The sequence below is a fragment of the Pristiophorus japonicus genome, chromosome 14, assembly GCF_044704955.1.
Source record: "Pristiophorus japonicus isolate sPriJap1 chromosome 14, sPriJap1.hap1, whole genome shotgun sequence".
In the NCBI taxonomy this organism is placed as follows: domain Eukaryota; kingdom Metazoa; phylum Chordata; class Chondrichthyes; family Pristiophoridae; genus Pristiophorus; species Pristiophorus japonicus.
Genome location: NC_091990.1, coordinates 116,030,690 through 116,052,584, shown reverse-complemented (window position 1 = coordinate 116,052,584; position 21,895 = coordinate 116,030,690). Strand labels below are relative to the sequence as shown.

Genomic DNA, 21,895 nt, shown 5'->3' with positions numbered 1-21,895 from the left:
TGCCTCTTCCTCCTCATCATCAGCCACTCTCACCTCAGTGGGTCTTCTACTACCAGCTGCTGCTGCCTCATGATGGCTAAGTTATGCAGCATGCAGCAGACAACAGTGAACTGACCGACAATCTTGGGAGTATTAGAAGTAGCTTTCTGAATGGTCCAAGCATTGGTGCAAACATCAGGTTACGCTCCTTATGACGCAAAAAAATACTGACTTAAAAAAATCATATCTAACTGAGTTACATTGGCGCAGAAACTTTGCGGAAACTTGGATATTTTAATTTACGCCAAAAATTTATTTACGTCGGTCGGATAGGCTCCACACCAGTAGCTGAACTTGGATAATCTACACACACACACACACACACACACACACAGATGGATATTTCCACCTCTACATTTTAAAGGAACATTATTGGAACAAGGGCCAGCATTTCAAAAATGCTGCTTCCATATGACCATTTTGGAAGCAGCAGCAAGCTTGAGCTTGAGGATCCCATATCTTAGAAATTACTGTTGGCAAAATTAGCAGGGAAGTGCTTAATGTGCTTATATATTGCCTACTACTTTAACACAGGTGTTAACACCTCCACTAAAATACCGGACAAAGTGTATCATACGTGTGGTATTGAGCATTAGTTTGCTGATACAGCCAGCCGCATTTTGTAGGCATGTAATGGTTTGCACTGAAAGCTTTTGATAAACATTTTCCAGATGTGTTTTTTAATTAAAACAACAGGGGACCGAAATTTCCCCTTTCCTTAAGGCCCCTTAACACCAGAAATCGGCGGCCACTCTGCGGTGTGCAAAGGCCGCCGACTTTTCGCGTAATGGTCGCCATTATTAAAATTCCACTCCAGCGGTATCCTGGCAGTGACCCACTCTCCCACCCCCCCCACCCCCGCTACTGTTCTGCTGCTGCCGATCCGTCCCAAGTGTGTCATCAGAGTGCGCACCGCCGATCGACCCCACCCCCAACGACGAAATTCCGCCGTGAAAATCTTCGGTCTGCCGGGCGCTGCCAAAACCTGCTTTTTCGCGGTGGTGCAGTGAGGCTGAGCCTTCTGTAATGGCGGTATGGCTCTCCTTAAAGGGGAAGACCTACTGTCACTGCCGCCATGTTTTTTTTTGTCAGCCGATTGGCATGTCGGGCCAACAATTATGCCCCCGGGTTCGGCCGGGCCGCCAACAGGCAGCCCAGCACCCCCTTTTGGGTGCCAGGCCGCTGGCCCGGCAGAAACCCTCCCTGGTGGCCCAGTGGACTGAAGTTAAAGCATCACGGAAGCTTCCCCTTCAAGTGAAGAGGAGAGCCGTGGTGACGCGGTGCCATGATGATGTCATCAGCGCTACATTGATGACTGACAGCGGTGGCCACTCTGCTCCTCGCCCCAACTTCCGCCCCTCTGGTGTACTCACTGCCCCAACTTAGGCTCCTTTTATGAGCGACTTCTGATTCCTCTGAAAAAACCCAAAGAGCAGAATTTCGCTCAAGAGGCCACCTCAACCACCGCGGCGGTAAAAACCATAAACGCGCCCAATTTCGGGCGAGTGGGAAATTTTGGCCCCCAGAAGTCCAGAAAATACATAAGTAACATTAGATGCAAACAGTAGTGCAGAAACATCATTGCTTCCTTCTATAGTCACACTAAGATCTCTTGTATGACACTTTTTCTTGAAAGAAAGACTTGCATTTATATAGTGCCTTTCACAACCTCAGGACGTCCCAAAGTGCTTTACAGCCAATTAAGTACCTTTGAAGTGTGGTCACTGTTGTAATGTCAGAAACACGGCAGCCCATTTGCCCTCAGCAAGCTCTCACAAACTGCAATGTGATAATGACCAGATAATCTGTTTTAGTAATGTTGATTGAGGTATAAATATTGACCAGGACACCGGGAATAACTCTCCTGCTCTTTTTTGAAATGGTGTCATGGGATCTTTTACATCCACCTGAGAGGGCAGACGAGATCTCGATTTAACATCTCATCCAAAAGACGGCACCTCCGACAGTGCAGCACTCCCTCAGCATTGCACTGGAGTGTTAGCCTAGATTTTTGTCTCTGTGGAGCGGGACTTAAACCCCCAACCTTCTGATTCAGAAGCAAGAGTCACAGCTGACACAGCACAGAATTTGTTACCCTGTAGAACAATTTGGTGACATACCTCTTGCGTTGAAAGGGCAGAATCTACAACAGCTTGGGACAGAAGCGTGATTTTTCATGGAACCAGCAAATTATGCTGAGTGATTAAATTGGTATTTTGAGAAATATGTTGGAGGTGAAGGAAAGTCTGTTTTGTTTTTGGCAATTTCCTGCACGCTATCTTTGAGGTGCTACTCGCTGCAAATCAAGCCAACTCTACTGAGCCATTGCGATGGTAACATCTTGCAGTGGTCAATGAGACAGAGATATTTTTATTTAAAATTGGTGTGCAGTTTTACAATTTGCTGTTGTACATAATACTTGGGGGTTCTATCATAGAATCGTTTGTTTCAGCACAGAAGAAGGCCATTGAGCTCGTTTAGTCCATGCCGGCTCTCTACAAGAGCATTTCAGTTAGTCCCACTCCCTCGCCCTTTCTCCATAGCCCTGCAATTTTTTTCTTTCAGGTACTTATCTAATTTCCCTTTGAAAGTCACATTTGAGTCTGCCTCCACCACTCTTTCAGGCAGTGCATTCCAAATCCTAACCATGCGCTGCGTAAAAAAGTTTTCCCTCTTGACACCTTTGGACCATCTGCCAATCACCTTAAATCTGTGTCCTCTGGTTCTCGACCCTTCCGTCAATGGGAACAGTTTCTCTCTATCTACTCTGTCTAGACCTATCATGATTTTGAACATCTCTATAATCATCATCATCATCGGAGTCGAGGATGACTTGCTTCCACTTTAAAAGTGAGTTCTCAGGTGACTGAGAAGTCTAATGCAGGACCTACAGTCTCTGTCACAGGTGGGACAGACAGTCATTGAAGAAAAGGGTGGTCAGGGAGCCTGGTTTGATGCACACTCCTTCTGCTGTCTGCGCTTGGTTTCTGCATGCTCTCGGCAATGGGACTCGAGGTGCTCAGTGCCCTCCCGGATGCTCTTCCTCCACTTTGGGCGGTCTTGGGCCAGGGATTCCCAGGAGGCTGTGGGGATATTGCACTTTGTCAAGGAGGCTTTGAGGGTGTCTTTGATGCATTTCTTCTGTCCACCTGGGGCTTGCTTGATGTGCCGTAGAGCGCTTGCTTTGGGAGCCTTGTGTTGGGCATGCAGACGATGTGGCCCGCCCAATGGAGCTGATCGAGCATGGTCAATGCTTCAATGCTGGGGATGTTGACCTGAGCGAGAACACTGACGTTGATGCATCTGTCCTGCCAATGGATTTGCAGGATCTTGCAGAGGCAGCGCTGGTGGTACTTCTCCAGCGCTTTAAGATGTCCGCTGTATATCAAATCTCCTCTAAATCTTCTTGCTCTAAGGAGAACAACCCCAGTTTCTCCAATCTATCCACGTAACTGAAATCCCTCATCCCTGGAACCATTCTTGTAAATCTTTTCTGCAACCTTCCTAAAGCCTTCTCATCCTTCCTAAAGTGCGGTGCCCAGAATTGGACACAATACTCCAGTTGTTGCGAACCAATGTTTTATAAAGATTCATCATAACTTCCTTGCTTTTGTACTCTATGCCTCTATTTATAAAGCCCAGGATCCCATATGCTTTTTTAACCACTTTCTCAACCTGTCATGCCACCTCTCAGTATATCACATTTAAGATGCTGGCTTTTCTTTACACAGAGGGTGCTTGGAGCATGAAATCCTTCGCTACAGAGAATTGATTGAGGCCACTGCATCTTATAAGTGAAAATTAGAGAAATATTTGAAGCAGAGGATGGTACAGGGAAAAAAGAAAGACTTGCATTTATATCGCACCTTTCACGACCACCGGACGTCCCAAACTGCTTTACAGCCAATGAAGTACTTTTTGAAATGTAGTCACAATTGTAATGTGGGAGATGCGGCAGCCAATTGTCGCACAGCAAGTTCCCACAAAAGCTGTTGCAAGGTGATACTGATTAGATAATCTGTTTGGTGATGTCGATTGAGGGATCAATATTGGCCCAGGACACCGGGGGAACTCCCCATGCTCTTCTTCGAAATAGTGCCATGAAATCTTTTACGGCCACCTGAGAGGGCAGACAGGGCCTCGGTTTAATGCCTAATCTGAAAGACGGTACTTCCGACAGTGCAGCACTCCCTCAGTACTGCACTGGGAGTGTCAGCCTAGATTTTTTGTGCTCAAGGCTCTGGAGTGGGACTTGAACCCACAACCTTTTGACTCAGAGGTGATGGGGAGAGAGCAGGACAGTGGGATCAGTTTTAAATTGCCCTAGCGAAGAATTGACACTGACCCAATCAGTTCAGTGGCTTCTTGCTTTGCTGCAAACCGCTATGATGCAATAGATTTATTTTCTGAGCAGCCCTGTTCCTATTCGAGTGCTTAACAGACTCGTACTAAATCCCTCTGAGCACTTTTTAGTGCAGATGGATTTAGTACAAGTGCATTAAATGTTTGTTTGGGAATATTACTGGGCAGAAAATGAACCCCATGTATTTGTGCCGGGAAAGGAATATCATGTGAACTGAGACACTGTAGTTATGTCCTTCCCTAGGGTCACAACACAGGCCAGTGAATTCAATTAAAATCATTTTTATTCAAATTGGATTTGTCATTGCCCAGCGATTCTCTGTTTACACTATTCTTGGGCTGATAACAGAATCAGCAGGCTTCATAAGAATACAGCAACCGATATCTAACCTGAGATCTCGGCTGTTATTAGTTAATAGAAATAAGTGAGAATTACTTAGCAAATGTTATAACTTATCACCTGCCGTTAGTCCTAAATACGGGAAAATTTGTGATTTCTCCATTCTCCAAGCACTACTGAGCTATCAGTTCGTTTGAGGCGGAACAGAGGAACTTGCATCTTCTTTCGCTATTGGAAAGAAATTGTATTTGTGTACTGATCAAAACAGGCTGCGATTCTATTGCTCCATATAGTGACCTTAGTGAAATATTAATTTTAAACCTTACCTTGTCAATGGGCCCATGCTAATTCCATTGGCTTTCATAATGTCATTGAACAAGACGATAATCAGAAAGCTTGCATGGGAAGTTGAAGATCATGGGACTGTGAGTGGCACTGACACCTCCTATTGCCACTGCAGGGAGAGCAGTCATGCTCTGAATCAAAAGTACTGAGCCCATTTGCAACACACGTGCTCAATCAAGGCTTCTCCTCTGCTGCGGAAAAGTTCATGATGCTGTTTGCAATCTCGACACTAAGTTCAAAAGTGACCTACAAACTCCCTCCTCTTATTAGGCAGTTCCCCGGAGTTGAGAATGACTTGCTTCCACACTAAAATGAGTTCTAAGGTGACTGATTAGATCAATGCTAGATCTACAGTCTCTATCACAGGTGGGGCATGTTGTGTATCTGTAAAGCATGCACTCCCATGTTCCATCCCCTGAAGTCCTAAGGGATCCCTGTATCCCTTGGGAGCACTGTATATAAGCCGGCACCTAAGGCCTGTTCCTCACTCTGGAGTGTCTTAATAAAGACTGAGGTCACTGTTACTTTAACCCCACTGTGTGCAGTCTCATCTGTGTTAGGAACACAATAACTGGCGACGAGTATACGAATCCAATGCAAAGATGCAGCAAACTGTGGGCATCCTGGTGGCGTTCTCAGAGGGTGAGCACTGGGAAACCTATGTCGAATGGCTAGACCAGTACTTTGTAGCCAACGAGCTGGATGGAGAAGGAAGCACTGCAAAAAGGAGAGCAGTCCTCCTCATGGTCTGTGGGGCACTGACCTACAGCCTCATGAAGAATCTTCTGGTTCCGGTGAAACCCACAGATAAGTCATATGAGGAGTGGTGTACACTGGTTTGGGAGCATGCTGATGGCGAGGTATTGGTTCTACACGTGCAAGCTATCTGAAGGTCAGGAAGTGGCAAGCTACGTCGCCAAGCTAAGGTGACTTGCAGAACAATGTGAGTTTGATGGCTACCTGGAGCAAATGCTCAGAGACTTTTTTGTACTGGGCATTGGCCACGAGACCATCCTATGAAAACTTTTGATTGTAGAGACACCGACCCTCAGTAAGGCCATTGCGATAGCACAGGCGTTTATGTCCACCAGTGATAACACCAAACAAATCTCTCAGCACACAAGTGCTAGCAATGTTCATAAATTAACTGGAACTGTGTTTGCGAGCAGAAATGTACAGGGCAGAAACCACGAGTCTGCAACTGCCAGCAGGCCTCAGGTGATCCAGATGACTCAGAGTCCGCAACAAATGATGAATGCAAGGCAATTCACACCTTGTTGGCGTTGTGGAGGCTTCCATTCAGCCTATTCATGCCGTTTCAAAGGGTATGATTGCAAGAGCTGTGGAACAATGTTCCAACTCCAACGAGCTTGCAGATGAGATGCAAGCTCTGCAAAACCTGATAACCACCACCTGGCAGAGGAAGATCGGTTCATGGTGGATCAAAGCAATTTCGAATCTCAGAGAGAGGAGGCAGATGCTGAAGTACAAGGGGTGCACACATTTTCGACAAAATGTCCACCTATAATGCTAAATATAAAATTGAATGGCTTACCCGTAGCCATGGAACTGGACACTGGCGATAGCCAATCCATCATGAGTAAAAAGATGTTTGAGAGACTGTGGTGCAACAAGGCACTCAGACCAGCCCTGAGCCCCATCCACACGAAACTGAGAACGTACACCAAAGAGCTTATCACTGTCCTGGGCAGCGCCATGGTCAAGGTCACCTACGAGGGCATGGTGCATGAACTGCCACTCTGGATTGTCCCAGGCGATGGCCCCACACTGCTTGGAAGGAGCAGGCTGGGCAAAATCCGCTGGAACTGGGATGACATCCGAGCGCTATCACATGTCGATGAGGCCTCATGTACCCAGGTTCTTAACAAATTTCCTTCCCTTTTGAGCCAGGCATTGGAAACTTTTCCGGGGCGAAGGTGCGGATCCACTTGGTCCCAGAGGCACGACCCATTCACCACAAGGCGCGAGCGGTACCTCACATGATGAGGGAGAGAGTGGAAATCGAGCTGGACAGGCTGCAACATGAGGGCATCATCTCCCCAGTGGAATTCAGTGAGTGGGCCAGCCCGATTGTTCCAGCACTCAAAAGTGATGGCACGGTCAGGATTTGCGGTGATTATAAAGTAACTATTAATCGTTTCTCACTACAGAACCAATATGCGCTACCTTAGGCAGACGACCTATTTGCGATGCTGGCAGGAGGCAAGATGTTCACCAAGCTCGACCTGACTTTGGCCTACATGACGCAGGAGCTGGAGGAGTCTTCGAAGGGCCTCACCTGCATCAATACGCGCAAGGGACTGTTCATCTACAACAGATACCCATTTGGAATTTGGTCGGCTGCAGCGACCTTCCAGAGAAACATGGAGAGCCTATGCAAGTCGGTACCAGGCACAGTGGTTTTTCAGGACGATATATTGGTCACAGGTCGGGACACCGCCGAGCACCTACAAAACCTGGAGGAGGTCCTCCAGCAACTGGAGCGCGTAGGGCTACGGCTGAAGAGGTCGAAATGTGTCTTCATGGCAACAGAAGTGGAGTTTTTGGGGAGAAAGATCGCGGCGGATGGCATTCGGCCCACAGACGCCAAGACAGAAGCTATCAGGAATGTGCCCAGGCCACAGAAGGTCACGGAACTGCGGTCGTTCCTGGGACTCCTCAACTATTTTCGTAACTTCCTTCCGGGGTTAAGCACTCTCTTAGAGCCCCTACATGTGTTATTGCGTAAAGGTGAGAACTGGGTATGGGGAAAAAAAACAAGTAAAAGACTTGTGCTAGCATGTGACACGTCATCGTACGGAGTCGGGTGTGTATTACAACAAGCTAACGTTGCGAGGAAGTTGCAACCTGTCGCGTATGCCTCCAGAAGCTTGTCTAAGGCCGAGAGGGCTAACAGCATGATTGAGAAAGAGGCATTAGCATGTGTGTTCGGGGTAAAGAAAATGCATCAGTACCTGTTTGGCCTCAAATTTGAGCTGGAAACCGATCACTAGCCCCTAATATCCCTGTTCGCTGAAAACAAGGGAATAAATACTGCAAAAAAAGCTGGGCACTCGCGCTATCAGCGTATAACTATACCATCCGCCGAAGGCCAGGCACCGAGAACTGTGCGGGTGCTCTCAGTCAGCTACCATTGCCCACCATGGGGGTGGAAATGGCACAGCCTGCAAACGTGTTGATGGTGGCGCAGCCCGCAGACTTGTTGATGGTCATGGAAGCGTTTGCAAATGATAAATCACCTGTTACGGCCTGCCAGATTAGGACTTGGACCAGCCAAGATCTTCTGTGTCATGTATCTTACACTACTGTATATAACTGTATCTTACGATGCTATACATTACTGTAACTAGATATGACCTGTAACCACAAGCATACTTTACCACCAGGGGTGCACTTGCAGGAGACACTGCATACCTGTTCCACACAGGTATATAAAGGCAGGTCTCAGGCAGGTGTGGCACTCGAGAGCTGTGAAATAAAGGTGCAGGTCCAGAGTGACCTTGACTTCAGCATGTGCCTCGTGTAAGTCTGTACTGTAGGGTCAGGACTTTATAGTGGCGACGAGTTACGGGATCACAGAATCCACAGAATGGCTACCAACGGCTCAGATGAGAAATAAAATGCTGGAGACAATTGGGAGGACTTTATAGACAGGCTCCAGCAAAGCTTTGTAACCAAAGACTGATTGGGCGACGATAAGGCAGACGAGAGAAAAGCCCATCTCTTGACCAGCTGTGGCTTGAAAACAAACGCCTTAATGAAGGACCTGCTGGCACCCGAGAAACCAGCAAGCAAGTCGTTTGAGGAGTTGAGCACACTGGTGAGAGACCGCCTGAAGCCAGCGAGCAGCCGACACATGGCCAGACACAGGTTCTACAACTACAGACGCTGTGTAGGCCAGAGCATACTCGACTTTGTGGCGGAACTTCGGAGGCTGGCTAGTTTATGTGAGTTCTCCGATGAACTAAGGAGAGAAGTACTGAGAGACTTTTTTATTGAAGGAATAGGCCACGCAGGCATATTCCGAAAGCTTATAGAGACCAAGAACTTGACCCTAGAGGCAGCAGCACTGGTCGCACAGACATTCTTGGCAGGAGAAGAAGAAACGAGATTGATCTATGCTGCGGGTACGACAACTAACGAAGCATCGGAACAAGGAGTTCACAGCGTGAAACATGCCGCTACCCCCACACACAGACAAAGGCAGGGGAGCAGGCCTTCAACAGCAGGCAGTGGTGCAAGAAGCCATCAAGGGCCACATGAACGGCCATTCACACCTCATTAATCCACAATGCGAGCAATCAACTACAGACTGAGAGAAGCTCAAGAGAGATCAGCCAGACGCAGCTCATCCTTCGGAAACAATGGAAGCGGTCTGTGCTGGAGATGTGGGGGAAGGCACTCAACAAGGGGGTGTCGATTTCAGTATGCTGTTTGCAGAAACTGCAACTATACAGGGCATCTGGCTCGCATGTGAAGAAAAACAGCAGCTCAGCTGGTATACGAATCGGAAGGGTCGGAAAGCGGACCAGAAGACGATGGGGACAGTGCCCGGGACATCGAGGTACAGCAGGTCAACACAATCAATGTCCACTGTTCTTACAACAAGGCGCCTCCAATAATGATGAGGGTCCTACTCAATAGGATACACGTCAACATGGAACTGGACATGGGAGCTAGTCAATCTCTCATGAGCGCTCAACAATTTGAACAGCTGTGGACGCACAAAAGCAACAGACCAAAACTCGCAAGGATCGACACCAAACTAAGGACCTATACCAAAGAAATCATCCCAGTCCTTGGCAGCGCCATGCTCTCAGTCACACACAAAGGGACGGTGAACCGACTTCCCCTGTGGATTGTCCCCAGAGATCTCCCAGCACTGTTGGGGAGAAGCTGGCTGGCAAAACTAAATTGGAAATGGGATGATGTTCACGCCATGTCGTCAGAGGAATGGACCTCCTGCTCAACAGTTCTAAGTCGTTTTGAACATCTCTTTCAGCCAGGTGTGGGCACCTTCAAAGGGGCTAAAGTTAAAATCTACATCACACAGGATGCCAGACCGGTCCATCACAAGGCTAGAGCTGTGCCTTATGTGATGAGGGAAAAGATTGAACACGAACTGGACCGGCTTCTGCGGGAAGGCATTATCTCACCCGTGGAATTTAGCGACTGGGCAAGTCCCATCGTCCCCCTCTTGAAGCCTGATGGATCCGTACGAATCTGTGGGGATGACAAGTCTACCATAAACAGAGTCTCCCTACAGGACCAATGCCCAGAGCGGAGAACCTATTTGCCACATTGGCTGGAGGAAAACTTTTCTCGAAACTAGATCTCACATCTGCGTATATGACGCAAGAACTGACCGAAGAGTCTAAGCTACTCACCACCATCAACACACATCGAGGCCTTTTTATGTACAATCGATGCCCATTCGGCATCAGGTCGGCAGCTGCTATATTCCAGCGCCTCATGGAGAGTCTGCTCAAGTCCATCCCGGGGACGGTTGTGTTTCAAGATGACATACTCATCACGGGCAGGGACACCGACTCCCATCCGCAATTTGGAGGAAGTACTAAGTCGATTGGATCGGGTAGGCCTAAGAGTTAAGAAATCCAAGTGTCTGTTTCTCGCGCCCGAGGTTGAATTTTTGGGCAGAAGGATTGCCGCTGATGGAATCCGCCCAACAGAATCCAAAACCGAAGCAATTCGTCTGGCACCCAGGCCCCGGAATGTCTAGGAACTGCGCGCCTTTCTCGGGCTACTCAATTACTTTGGGTACTTTATGCAGAACTTGAGCACGCTGCTGGAGCTTCTCCACGTGCTCCTCAGAAAGGGGTGCGATTGGTTTTGGGGGGACGCCCAAGAACACACCTTCAATAAGGCACGCAACCTTCTATGTTCCAACAGTGTTTTAGCCTTTTTTGACCCAGGTAAAAAGCTAGTTCTTACATGTGATGCGTCAGCGTACATGGTCGGGTGCGGTTTACAGTATGTCAATGATGTGGGTAAATTACAACCCATTGCTTATGCCTCCAGGTCACTTTCGCGGGTGGAGCGCGGGTACGGTATGGTTGAGAAGGAGGCGCTGGCGTGCGTGTACGGTGTCAAAAAGATGCACCAATACCTTTTCGGGGCCAAGTTTGCGTTAGAAACCGACCACAAACCCCTCACGTCCCTGCTATCTGAGTGCAAGACAATAACGGCAACGCCTCGGCGCGCATTCAGCGGTGGGCACTCATGCTGGCGTCTTACGACTACACCATAAGGCACAGACCAGGCACAGACAACTGTGCCAACGCGCTTAGCAGGCTACCCCTGGCGACCACGGAAGGGTCCGACGAACAGGACTGTGAGATGGTCATGGCAATCAATGCCTTTGAATCCACAGGTTCGCCCATGTCAGCTTGCCAAATCAGATCCTGGACCACCAGCGACTCCACGTTATCCTTAGCCAAAAGATGTGTTTAACTGGTGACTGGGCAGAGGCTCGAGATGCCTGCCCCAAGGAGATCAAACCTTTCCAAAGGCACATGCATGAACTATCACTACAGGGAGACTGCCTGATGTGGGGCAGCCGAGTAGTCATGCCCTTGCGAGGCAGAGAGGCGTTTGTCCGGGAGCTCCACCGTGAGCACCCGGGGATCGTCCTTATGAAGGCCATAGCCAGATCCCACGTCTGGTGGCCTGGCATTGACACGGACTTGGAGCTCTGCATCCGACGGTGCATCATTTGTGCCCAACTCAGTAATGCCCCCAGAGAGACCCCCCCTGAGCCCCTGGCCCTGGCCCACCAAACCGTGGTCGCGGTTGCATGTAGACAATGCGAGCCCATTCATGGGCAAAATGTTCCTCGTAGTCTTCGATTCATTTTCAAAGTGGATCGAGTGCACCATTTTAAACTCGAGCACCACCTCCACCACAGTGGAGAGCCTTAGAATCATGTTTGCAACGCACGGAATTCCTGACATATTGGTCAGTGATAATGGTCCGTGCTTCACCAGTGCAGAATTTCAGGATTTTATCGTTGACCATGGCATAAATCACGTTAAGACAGCACCGTTCAAGCTGGCCTTCAATGGCCAGGTGGAGCGAGCAGTGCAAATCGTTAAACAAGGCATGCTAAAAATCCAAGGTCCCACTCTGCAGAGCCGCCTGTCACGACTGCTGCTGGCATACAGATCTCGTCCGCATTCGTTGACTGGGGTTCCCCCCGCTCAACTATTGATGAAACAGACCTTAAAGACTAGGCTCTCGTTAATCCTCCCAGACATGCATGAAATTGGAGAGGCAAAGCGCCGGAAGCTAACTGAGTACCATGACCGAAATTCGAGGGGGCGGTGGAATGAGATAGGAGACAAAGTGTTTGTGCTAAACTATGGCAGGGGTCCCAAATGGCTTGCAGGGACAGTAACAGACAAGGAAGGAAACAGGCTACTGGTTGTACAAATGGATAATGGCCAAACCTGCCGGAGGCTTGTAGACCAAGTAAAAAGTAGATTCACCAACAACACTGCAGAACCAGAGGCAGACTACAATGTGGAACTCACACCATGCCTGGTGGACAGACAGAGAGAACAACCTGAGGAAAGGGCAGTCTCAACAGACAGCCTAGGCGAGATACCAGCAATCATCCTGAATGAAACAGACAGTCCAGGCGAGATACCAGCAATCACACCGAAAGAAAAACAGGCACCAAGGCAAACAACTGAATCACAACTAAGACGCTCCAAGCGAGAGCGTAGACCACCTGAGAGACTGAATCTATAAAGACAATAAGACCTTGGGGGAGGGTGATGTCATGTATTTCACATTACTGTATATAACTGTATCTTACCATGCTATACATGACTGTAACTAGATATGACCTGTAACCACAAGCATACTTTACCACCAGGAGTGCACTTGCAGGAGACACTGCATACTTGTTCCACACAGGTATATCAAGACAGGTCTCAGGCAAGTGTGGCACTCGAGAGCTGTGAAATAAAGGTGCAGGTCCAGAGTGACCTTGACTTCAGCATGTGCCTCGTGTAAGTCTGTACTGCAGGGTCAGGACTTTATACTCTGCTGTCCATCGTAAAAAATGGTGTACTGCATGGGAGCTCGGCCAGCATCCCCGTTGAAATCCAAGAGCTAATCAAGCCGTTCCAGCGGCGAAAGGACGAGCTGTCTATTGTGTTCCTAGCACAGATGAGGCTGCACACAGGGAGGTGAAAGTAACAGTGACCTCAGTCTTTAATAAGACACTCCAGAGTGAGGAACAGGCCTTAGGGGCCGGCTTATATACAGTGCTCCCAAGGGATGCTGGGATCCCTTGGGACTTCAGGGGATGAGCTCCCTGGTGGCGGAACATGGGAGTGCATGCTTTACAGATACACAACACTGTCCATTCAGGCAGACTGCCTGTTGTGGGTAACCGCGTAGTTATACCCAAAAGGTCAGGGAGACGTTCATCTCGGATCTCCACAGCACACACCCGGGTATAGTAATGATGAAAGCGTTAGTCAGATCCCACGTGTGGTGGCCCGGTATCGACTCTGACTTAGAGTCCTGTGTACGGCAATGCAGCGTGTGTGCTCAGATGAGTAATGCGCCCAGAGAGGCACCACTAAGTTTGTGGTCCTGGCCCTCCAGACCATGGTCAAGGATCCATGTCGATTATGTGGGCCCGTTTCTCGGTAAACATAGAAACATAGAAACATAGAAACATAGAAAATAGGTGCAGGAGTAGGCCATTCGGCCCTTCTAGCCTGCACCGCCATTCAATGAGTTCATGGCTGAACATGCAACTTCAGTACCCCATTCCTGCTTTCTCGCCATACTCCTTGATCCCCCAAGTAGTAAGGACTTCATCGAACTCCCTTTTGAATATATTTAGTGAATTGGCCTCAACTACTTTCTGTGGCAGAGAATTCCACAGGTTCACCACTCTCTGGGTGAAGAAGTTTCTCCTCATCTCGGTCCTAAATGGCTTACCCCTTATCCTTAGACTGTGACCCCTGATTCTGGACTTCCCCAACATTAGGAACATTCTTCCTGCATCTAACCTGTCTAAACCCGTCAGAATTTTAAACGTTTCTATAAGGTCCCCTCTCATTCTTCTGAACTCCAGTGAATACAAGTCCAGTTGATAGGTCTTGATAGGTCAGTCCCACCATCCCGGGAATCAGTCTGGTGAACCTTCGCTGCACTCCCTCAATAGCAAGAATGTCCTTCCTCAAGTTAGGAGACCAAAACTGCACACAATACTCCAGGTGTGGCCTCACCAAGGCCCTGTACAACTGTAGCAACACCTCCCTGCCCCTGTACTCAAATCCCCTCGCTATGAAGGCCAACATGCCATTTGCTTTCTTAACCGCCTGCTGTACCTACATGCCAACCTTCAATGACTGATGTACCATGACACCCAGGTCTCGTTGCACCTCCCCTTTTCCTAATCTGTCACGATTCAGATAATAGTCTGTCTCTCTGTTTTTACCACCAAAGTGGATAACCTCACATTTATCCACATTATACTTCATCTGCCATGCATTTGCCCACTCACCTAACCTATCCAAGTCACTCTGCAGCCTCATAGCATCCTCCTCGCAGCTCACACTGCCACCCAACTTAGTGTCATCCGCAAATTTGGAGATACTACATTTAATCCCCTCGTCTAAATCATTAATGTACAGTGCAAACAGCTGGGGCCCCAGCACAGAACCTTGCGGTATCCCACGAGTCACTGCCTGCCATTCTGAAAAGTACCCATTTACTCCTACTCTTTGCTTCCTGTCTGACAACCAGTTCTCAATCCATGTCAGCACACTACCCCCAATCCCATGTGCTTTAACTTTGCACATTAATCTCTTGTGTGGGACCTTGTCGAAAGCCTTCTGAAAGTCCAAATATACCACATCAACTGGTTCTCCCTTGTCCACTCTACTGGAAACATCCTCAAAAAATTCCAGAAGATTTGTCAAGCATGATTTCCCTTTCACAAATCCATGCTGACTTGAACCTATCATGTCACCTCTTTCCAAATGCGCTGCTATGACATCCTTAATAATTGATTCCATCATTTTACCCACGACCGATGTCAGGCTGACCGGTCTATAATTCCTTGTTTTCTCTCTCCCTCCTTTTTTAAAAAGTGGGGTTACATTGGCTACCCTCCACTCCATAGGAACTGATCCAGAGTCAATGGAATGTTGGAAAATGACCGACAATGCATCCGCTATTTCCAAGGTCACCTCCTTAAGTACTCTGGGATGCAGTCCATCAGGCCCTGGGGATTTATCGGCCTTCAATCCCATCAGTTTCCCCAACACAATTTCCCGACTAATAAGGATTTCCCTCAGTTCCTCCTCCTTACTAGACCCTCTGACCCCTTTTATATCCGGAAGGTTGTTTGTATCCTCCTTAGTGAATACCGAACCAAAGTACTTGTTCAATTGGTCTGCCATTTCTTTGTTCCCCGTTATGACTTCCCCTGATTCTGACTGCAGAGGACCTACGTTTGTCTTTACTAACCTTTTTCTCTTTACATATCTATAGAAACTTTTGCAATCCGTCTTAATGTTCCCTGCAAGCTTCTTCTCGTACTCCATTTTCCCTGCCCTAATCAAACCCTTTGTCCTCCTCTGCTGAGTTCTAAATTTCTCCCAGTCCCCGGGTTCACTGCTATTTCTGGCCAATTTGTATGCCACTTCCTTGGCTTTAATACTATCCCGGATTTCCCTTGATAGCCACGGTTGAGCCACCTTCCCTTTTTTATTTTTACGCCAGACAGGAATGTACAATTGTTGTAGCTCATCTATGCGGTCTCTAAATGTCTGCCATTGCCCACCCACTGTTAACCCCTTAAGTATCATTTGCCAATCTATCCTAGCCAATTCACGCCTCATACCTTCAAAGTTACCCTTCTTTAAGTTCTGGACCATGGTCTCTGAATTAACTGTTTCATTCTCCATCCTAATGTAGAATTCCACCATATTATGGTCACTCTTCCCCAAGGGGCCTCGCATAACGAGATTGCTAATTAATCCTCTCTCATTACACAACACCCAGTCTAAGATGACCTCCCCCCTAGTTGGTTCCTCGACATATTGGTCTAGAAAACCATCCCTTATGCACTCCAGGAAATCCTCCTCCACTGTATTGCTTCCAGTTTGGCTAGCCCAATCTATGTGCATATTAAAGTCACCCATTATAACTGCTGCACCTTTATTGCATGCACCCCTAATTTCCTGTTTGATGCCCTCCCCAACATCACTACTACTGTTTGGAGCTCTGTACACAACTCCCACTAACGTTTTTTCCCCTTTGGTCTTCTGCAGCTCTACCCATATAGATTCCACATCATCCAAGCTAATGTCCTTCCTAACTATTGCATTAATCTCCTCTTTAACCAGCAATGCTACTCCACCTCCTTTTCCTTTTATTCTATCCTTCCTGAATGTTGAATACCCCTGGAAGTTGAGTTCCCAGCCCTGATCATCCTGGAGCCACGTCTCCGTAATCCCAATCACATCATATTTGTTAACATCTATTTGCACAGTTAATTCATCCACCTTATTACGGATACTCCTTGCATTAAGACACAAAGCCTTCAGGCTTGTTTTTTTTAACACCCTTTGTCCTTTTAGAATTTTGCTGTACAGTGGCTCTTTTTGTTCTTTGCCTTGGGTTTCTCTGCCCTCCACTTTTCCTCATCTCCTTTCTGTCTTTTGCTTTTGTCTCCTTTTTGTTTCCTTCTGTCTCCCTGCATTGGTTCCCATCCCCCTGCCATATTAGTTTAACTCCTCCCCAACAGCACTAGCAAACACTCCCCCGAGGACATTGGTTCCGGTCCTGCCCAGGTGCAGACCATCCGGTTTGTACTGGTCCCACCTCCCCCAGAACCGGTTCCAATGCCCCAGGAATTTGAATCCCTCCCTGCTGCACCACTGCTCAAGCCACGTATTCATCTGCGCTATCCTGCGATTCCTACTCTGACTAGCACGTGGCAACTGGTAGCAATCCCGAGAATACTACTTTTGAGGTCCTACTTTTTAATTTAGCTCCTAGCTCCTTAAATCCGTTTCGTAGGACCTCATCCCTTTTTTTTTTACCAATGTCGTTGGTACCAATGTGCACCACGACAACTGGCTGTTCTCCCTCCCTTTTTAGAATGTCCTCCCACTCCGAGACATCCTTGACCCTTGCACCAGGGAGGCAACATACCATCCTGAGTCTCGGTTACGGCCGCAGAAACGCCTATCTATTCCCCTCACAATTGAATCCCCTATCACTATCGCTCTCCCACTCTTTTTCCTGCCCTCCTGTGCAACAGAGCCAGCCACGGTGCCATGAACTTGACTGCTGCTGCCGTCCCCTGATGAGTCATCCCCCTCAACAGCACTCAAAGCAGTGTATCTGTTTTGCAGGGGGATGACCACAGGGGACTCCTGCACTACCTTCCTTGCACTACTCTTCCTGCTGGTCTTCCATTCCCTAGCTGGCTGTGGACCCTTCTCCTGCGGTAAGACCAACTCGCTACACGTGCTACTCTCGTCGTTCTCAGCATCGTGGATGCCCCAGAGTGAATCCACCCTCAGCTCCAATTCCGCAACGTGGTCCGTCAGGAGCTGGAGGCGAATACACTTCCCGCACACGTAATCGTCAGGGACACCGGAAGCGTCGCTGAGTTCCCACATGGTACAGGAGGAGCATATCACGTGACCGAGCTCCCCTGCCATGACTTAACCCTTAGATACACTTAAATTGGCAACAACAATGTTAAAAGTTACTGACTGTTATAGAAGAGAAAAAAGAAAAACTACTCACTAATCCAGCCAATCACTTACCCCCTTGGCTGTGACGTCACCTTTCTGTTTCTTTCGACTTCTTTTTTGCCTTCTCCCTGTAGCTGCACAAGTACGCCTCTCGCCGACCCCGGACTCTCGCTGCTCCGAGCTCCCACCTCCTCGACTGACTGCTCGAACTGCTCGACTCCCGCTGGCCTTTATAGGCCACTTGCCGACCCCGGACTCGCGCTGCTCCGAGCTCCCACCTCCTCGACTGACTGCTCGAACTGCTCGACTCCCGCTGGCCTTTATAGGCCTCTCGCCGACCCCGGACTCGCGCTGCTTCGAGCTCCCGCCTCCTCGAACAGCTCGACTCCCGCTGGCCTTTACAGGCCTCTCGCCGACCCCGGACTCGCGCTGCTCCGAGCTCCCGCCTCCTCGACTGACTGCTCAAACTGCTCGACTCCCGCTGGCCTTTATAGGCCTCTCGCCGAGTAAAATGTTCCTGGTGGTCGTGGATGCTTTTTCAAAATGGATTGAAAGCGAAATAATGTCGGGAAGCACCGCCACCGCCACCATTGAAAGCCTGAGGGCCATGTTTGCCACCCACGGCCTGCCTGACATACTGGTCAGTGACAATGGGCCATGTTTCACCAGTGCCGAATTTAAAGAATTCATGACCCGCAATGGGATCAAACATGTCACCTCGGCCCCGTTTAAACCAGCCTCCAATCAAACAGAGCCTTAAATGAGTCACAGAAGGCTCACTCCAAACCCGCCTGACCCGAGTACTGCTCAGCTACCGCACGGACTCCACTCACTCACAGGGGTGCCCCCTGCTGAGCTACTCATGAAAAGGACACTTAAAACCAGACTCTTGCTGGTTCACCCCAACCTGCATGATCAGGTAGAGAGCAGGCGGCAGCAACAAAATGTAAACGATGGTCTCGGCACTGTGTCACGGGAAATTGATCTGAATGACCCTGTGTATGTGCTAAACTATGGACATGGTCCCAAGTGGATCGCGGACACAGTGATAGCTAAAGAAGGGAGTAGGGTGTTTGTAGTCAACCTAGACAATGGACAAAGTTGCAGAAAGCACCTGGACCAAACGAGGCTGCGGTTCACAGCAGACACCACTTTTTTCGAGCCCACAACACACACCCAAAGGATCAACGACACCACCCAAGAGCAGGAAATCGAACCCATCATGCCCAACAGCCCAGCAAGGCCAGGCTCACCCAGTAGCCCTGCAGGGCCAATAGCATGCCAGCCCAGCGAGGGCACAGCCAACACACCAGAACAGACATTTGTATCGAGGCGGTCCACTAGGGAAAGAAAGGCTCCTGACCACCTCACCTTGTAAATAGTTTTCACTTTGACTTTGCGGGGCCGAGTGATGTTATGTATCTGTAAAGCATGCACTTCCATGTTCCGCCACCAGAGAGTGCATCCCCTGAAGTCCCAAGTGATCCCAGCATTGCTTGGGAGCACTGTATATAAGCCGGTCCCAAAGGCCTGTTCCGCACTCTGGAGTGTCTTAATAAAGACTGAGGTCACTGTTACTTTAATCTCCCTGTGTGCAGTCTCATCTGTGTTAGGAACACAATAGGACAGATGGTGGTTGGAGGAACGGGTAGGTGGGATGCTTGGTTTTTCGTATGCTCCTTCCATTGTTTGTGCTTGGCTTCCACGTGCTCCTGGCGACGAGACTGGACGTGTTCGGCCCCTTTTTAGATGCTTCTCCTCTCTGGTTTCAGGCAAGGGATTCCCAAGAGGGTGGGGATGTTACATATTTTAAAAGAGGCTTTGAGGGTGTCCTTGAAGCATTTTCTCTGCCCTCCTGGGCCTCGCCTGCCGTGACGTAGCTCGGAGTAGAGTGCTTGTTTCGGGAGTTGAGTATTGGGCATGCGGACAATGTGGCCTGCCCATCGAAGCTGATCAACCGTTGTCAGTGCTTCGATGCTGGGGATGTTGGCCTGAGAGAGAACATTGGTGCGCCTATCCTGCCAATGAATTTGCAGGATTTTGGCTAAGATCACGCGTAACTGACCTGACAGAGGAGTAACCACCATAACCCCAAGGTGGTTCTCCCTGGATCAGGAAGGTATATGCTTGCTTTTTTGGAAATAGGAGGTGGGTGGGGTGGCTTGACCCATCCACCTCCACGGAGGTGTGTGGGGGACCTGACCCATCCACCTCCATGGCACGAACCTGGTATTGCAGTACTTCCAGGAACGGTGCAGTGGCTCTAGGCCTTTTGGCTAAGAGCATTGGCGCAGAGTGATCCTTGACGTGTGCAAGGTGACCTCTGGCGTTTGTGATTTGACAAAGAATTGGAACGATTGGCTACGAATTTCAAAAAAAAAAAGGTTATGTTTGCTTCTCGGCCTTTTGGCTAAGATCATGCGTAACTGACCTGACAGGGGAGTAACCACCATAACCCCAAGGTGGTTCTCCCTGGATCAGGAAGGTATATGCTTGCTTTTTTGGAAATAGGAGGTGGGTGGGGTGGCTTGACCCATCCACCTCCACGGAGGTGTGTGGGGGGCCTGACCCATCCACCTCCATGGCACGAACCTGGTATTGCAGTACTTCCAGGAACGGTGCAGTGGCTCTAGGCCTTTTGGCTAAGAGCATTGGCGCAGAGTGATCCTTGATGTGTGCAAGGTGACCTCTGGTGTTTGTGATTTGACAAAGAATTGGAACGATTGGCAACGAAAAATTAAAAAAAAAAAAAGGAGGTTATGCTTGAACTGTATAAAACACTGGTTAGGCCGCAGCTGGAGTACTGTGTGCAGTTATGGTCACCACACAACAGGAAAGATGTGATTGCACTAGAAAGGATGCAGAGGAGATTTTCAAGAATGTTGCCTGGACTGGAGAATTTTGGCTATGAGGAACGATTGGAGATGCTGGGTCTGTTTTCTGTGGAATAGAGGAGGCTGAGGGGAGACCTGATTGAGGTGTATAAAATTATGAGGGGTCGAGATAGAGTGGATAGGAAGGACCTGTTTTCCTTGGCAGAGGGGTCAACAACCAGGGGGCATAGATTTAAAGTAATTGGGGGGAGATTTAGAGGAGATATGAGGGGAAATTTCTTCACCCAGAGGGTGGTGGGGGTCTGGAACTCCCTGCCTGAAAGGGTGGTAGAGTCAGAAACCCTCACCACATTTAAAAGATACTTGGACGTGCACTTAAAGTGCTGTAACCTACAGGGCACGAGCTGGAAAGTGGGATTAGGCTGGATAGCTGTTGCGGCCGGCGCGGACACAATGGGCAGAAATGGCCTCCTTCCATTCTGTAAATTTCTTTGATTCTATGAACCACAGAATCTGTAGCAGCATCACTTTGTGACAAGTTATTCGGAATGAAAGAAAATGATAATTTATTTATGAGAAAGGCTACATAAATTTCTGTCTATGCCAGGAGTGGCACAAGAAAGGTTGTGGAGAATCCTTAGAGTATCAGCTATTCTAGTTGCATGGCCATTATAAGGTAGATGTTGCAGAGAAAATACTGATTACAGTATATATGAAACAGCAAATGATCTCCCATTGCATTGCGATTGGGGTGTGCAGAACAAGTGAAGCAGGGTTCGAAGGTAGGGGTATAATTGGATCAGGGCACACAAATATAATTCAGTCCCCATTTTAAAGTCATACATTCTGTACTTATCAGTTATATGAGGGTTTGATTTTTATATGAATATTTATAGTTCAATAACAAAACTTACAGTAATCTGGGGAAGAAGTTAGTTGCAGCAGAAGATTCATAGAATACTACATCACAGGAGGACGCCATTCAGCCCAATGAATCTGTGCTGGCTCTTTCGAAAAACAATCCAGTAAGTCCCACTCTCCCGTTCTTTTCTCATATCCCAGCAATTTTTTTCTCCTTCAAGTATTTATCTAATTCCCTTTTGAAGGCTGCGATTAAATCTGTTTCCACCACCCTACCAGGCAATGCATTTCAAATCCTCACCACTCATTGCGTAAAAATGTTTTTGCTCATATGT

The 21,895-nt window shown here is 48.4% G+C and overlaps 1 protein-coding gene and 1 pseudogene across 7 annotated transcripts in view; both read left to right on the top strand.

Moving 5' to 3' along the window:
- LOC139280046 (doublecortin domain-containing protein 1-like) overlaps positions 1-21,895 on the top strand; it is a 761,217-nt gene that overhangs the window by 291,753 nt on the left and 447,569 nt on the right. The gene's annotated exons all lie outside the window — the stretch shown is intronic.
- Positions 20,256-20,494, top strand: LOC139280361 (U2 spliceosomal RNA; annotated as a pseudogene).